The sequence below is a fragment of the Stegostoma tigrinum genome, chromosome 39 (genome assembly GCF_030684315.1).
Source record: "Stegostoma tigrinum isolate sSteTig4 chromosome 39, sSteTig4.hap1, whole genome shotgun sequence".
In the NCBI taxonomy this organism is placed as follows: Eukaryota; Metazoa; Chordata; class Chondrichthyes; order Orectolobiformes; family Stegostomatidae; genus Stegostoma; species Stegostoma tigrinum.
Genome location: NC_081392.1, coordinates 4,056,351 through 4,060,274, shown reverse-complemented (window position 1 = coordinate 4,060,274; position 3,924 = coordinate 4,056,351).

The following is a 3,924-nucleotide window of genomic DNA, read 5'->3' as shown; positions in this document are numbered from 1 at the left end:
TTCATCACGCACTAAGGGCAGGCAGAAAGAGCAGGAGAGAGCCCCAGTCAGAAAGGAAATGGGAGCCACTCCCGTCACTACCCACAGCTCCAAACTACACGTATGCATGGCACTGCAAACCCCTTAACTAGCAAGGAGCATCGTGGTAAGGCCGTGAAGTGGGGTTGAAGTCGCAGTCAGATCAGCTATTATTTGATTTGATTTGATTGTCATGTGTATTTTACAGTGAGGAAAAACAATAATATGTATACAATATGTATACAATAATAGCTCAATGAGACGGTCTGTAACCCTTGTGCCACTGCTTCACTGCCACTAGTGCCAGACCTAATCAAAGGCAAATGCACCAATCCTTAGGTGCCATCTTTCACAGCTGGGCCTACCTTGCTGCCACCAATGTAGCAGCTGGTGTCAGGTCCCATGCTTGCCCCTCTGCCAGCTGCCTCCTTGACACCACTGCCAGGGTCCCACTCCAGACTCACCAGCTACCACCAAGCTCCAGACCCCAACGAAGCCACCTTCCTGCCACCTCCTTCGTTGATGCCATGGCTGCCATGACCAAGCTCTCCCTGGAAGGTAAATAGAAGCAAAGACCAAAAAGAAAGAGAAGAAGGGCGGACAGAATGGACAAGCCCCGAGCTCAGGAACCTGCCTGCTCTGCCACCGCCATCTTGATGGTACAGCACAGTTGGAGGACCGAATGGCCCACTCCTGTACCTAATTTGTACATTTACGAGCACTTTGGGGGTGGTGGGTGTTGGGACAGTTGACGGAAAGGCTGGTCTGGATCAGATTGCTGCCAACAGCACAGGATCCAATCCCTGTTAACCCACTGGGGTAAATTTGGGAACCTGCCTCCATGCCCCCGCTGGAGGGTGGGTCTGTCTTTGGACAGTGAACTGATTTGGAAAATAACTGGTTTAATCATACACTGCCAGATTTGTCCACCTACAGCCCCACTCTCATCTTCTAAAACTACATGGAAGTGTTATTTTCATTCCTTTGCAGGATATGGGCATCCCTGGTTAGTCTGGTATTTAATCATCCCTTACTGCCCTTGAGGAGGTGGTGGTGAGCAGCCTTCTGGACTGCATTGTAAACCTTTATTTTAAACAACTGTCTTCCCCCCCCTCCCACCTCCAACACCCAGAGTGAGGACAGCATGGTGATCAGAGATAATGGGAACTGCAGATGCTGGAGAATCCAAGATAACAAAGTGTGAAGCTGGATGAACACAGCAGGCCAAGCAGCATCTCAGGAGCACAAAGGCTGACGTTTCGGGCCTAGACCCTTCATCAGAGAGGGGGATGGGGAGAGGGTTCTGGAATAAATAGGGAGAGGGGGGAGGCGGACCAAAGGTGGAGAGAAAAGAAGATAGGTGGAGAGGAGAGTATAGGTGGAGAGGTAGGGAGGGGATAGGTCAGTCTAGGGAGGACGGACAGGTCAAGGAGGCGGGATCAGTTTGGTAGGTGGGATTGAGGTGGGAGGAGGGGATAGGTCAGAGAAAGAACAGGTTAGGAAGGCGGGGACAAGCTGGGCTGGTTTTAGTGGGGGGAGGGGATGAGCTGGGCTGGTTTTGGGATGTAGTGGGGGAGGGGGAGATTTTTGAAGCTTGTGAAGTCCACATTGACATCACCCAGCTCATCCCCTCCCCCCACTGCATCCCAAAGCCAGCCCAGCTCGTCCCAGCCTGCCTAACCTGTTCTTCCTCTCGCCTATCCCCTCCTCCCACCTCAAGCAGCCTCTGATCTGTCCGTCCTCCCTGGACTGACCTATCCCCTCCCTACCTGCCCATCCATACTCTCCTCTCCACCTATCTTCTTTTCTCTCCGTCTTCGGTCCGCCTCCCTCTCCGATGAAGGGTCTAGGCCCGAAACATCAGCCTTTTTGCTCGGCCTTCTGTGTTCATCCAGCTTCACACTTTGTTATCTTGAGGACAGCATGGTTCTCTTTTTATGACACTCATTAAGACCAGCTTCCTCTGCAAATATTACCAGCCTCACTTTCACAGTGACAGGAAATTTGCGACACGTTATAATTGGATAACCTGCAACTCTGCGTGTTTCAAAGGGGTCAGCTATTCCCACCGGCAGCATAGGCAATCCAACAGAATGATCAATTAGTTCCACTCTGAATTAGCCAAGCCCAGGCACACTCATCTTCCAACTGTATCGAGCTGTCAGAGTGGAGTTAGGCCAGGCTAAATATCAGGACCAAGGGCAAGCCATTGCTCAGCATGGGTGATGGCCTAGTGGTATTATCACTGGACTGTTCATCCAGGGGCCTGGGTTTGAATCCCATATCACTTGCACTCTTTCCAATTTGATAACATTCTTCCTGTAGCAGACTGACAAGAATTGTATACAGAACTCCAAATTAAGCCTTACCAATGTATTGTACAGCTCTAGCAAGACACCCCAACTCCCATACTCAGTGCTGTGACTGATGAAGGCAACGGTGCCAAACACCTTCTTGAATTCAGTAAAAGTCTGGAATTAAGAGTCCACTGTCGATTGTTAGAAAAACCCATCTGGTTCAATGATGTGGTCTACATGTGACTCCAGATCCGCCGCAATGTAATTGACTCTGAACTGCCCTGTGGGCAATTGGTGCTGGGCCCAGCCAATGAATGAATTAAGAAAGTTTGCCATCACTGTCTCTCTGTGAAAGCCTGTAAGCATGTCTGAAGAATGGCCCACACTTGTCTGTTTCCTGTTCTAAAGCTGTAAAGACCCTGTAGGATTTCATTCTGCAGTACAAAAGCTCAGAAAGGATATTTGGAACATTGACAAGAGCAGACTGTTTCGCAGTTGTCAAAGACAGTACGCTCAGCAGCGAAAGATGACTGAGATTCTCCAGAACTCATTCCCAATTTTTGTCATTCCCTTTTATGAACAAGCTAAAAAATAAAGCTATTTTTTCACATATTGTGTTTCTTTTACTGTTTTTTTGACATACATTGTATTTGTAGGAAAAATCGAGCTTCCTACAGTGCGTCGATGTTACCAGAGCTTTTGAGTTTCTCCAGCATCTGCAGTATTTTGTTTTTATTCATAGGGACCTCTTCAGTTATCTGAAAGGACTGCTGGACATAGATGTGTGGAGGGAGACCCTACTCCCAGGAGCTCTGTAGTTCAGTAGTAGTGTCCTACTTCTCAACCAGAGGTCTGGATTCAACTCCCACCTATTCTAGAGGTCTGCAGTATCATCTCATAGAATCCGTACAGCTCAGAAAGAGCCCATTTGGATCATTGAGTCCACACTGAGCAACCAAAGAGCATTCTACCCAGACCCAACCCCCTTCCCCGCCAAACACCCCTAACCCTGTATTTCCCATGACTAATCCACCCAGCCTGCACATCGCTGGACACTGTGAGCATTTTAGTATGGCTAATCCATTTAACCTGCACATCTTTGGACTGTAGGAGGAAACCAGAACCCACAGCGGAAACACACAAAGACACAAGAAGAATGTGCAAACTCCCCACAGAGAATCACTGGAGGCTGGAATCAAACGCAGGCCCCCGGCACTGTGAGGCAGCAGAGCTATCCACTGAGCTACAGGTTGATTTGAAAAGATCGGTGGGTAGTCCCTGGTGATTGGACTTCTTGTGATTTTGCTGCACAGTGTTGTTTAAAACACTGAATGAACTGCAAAAGCACTTTGTTGGCTTGAGAAAGTTTAATAAGATCATGCAAAAAGCTAGAGCGATGTGTATTGCTATAGCTGTTTTCTTGATCTTATCAAACCTTCTCTGTTGTATGTTTGAAAGCAGTTCTAGGTGGACTCAACCCACTGTGACTGAGGGTCTTCATCCCATGTAGGTTTCAACAAAACTCCTGGGTCTAGGATCCCACCACGACCGTGCCCCTTAATTGCACTGCCACCAACTTTGTGGTGAGAACGATTAATAATTTGCACGC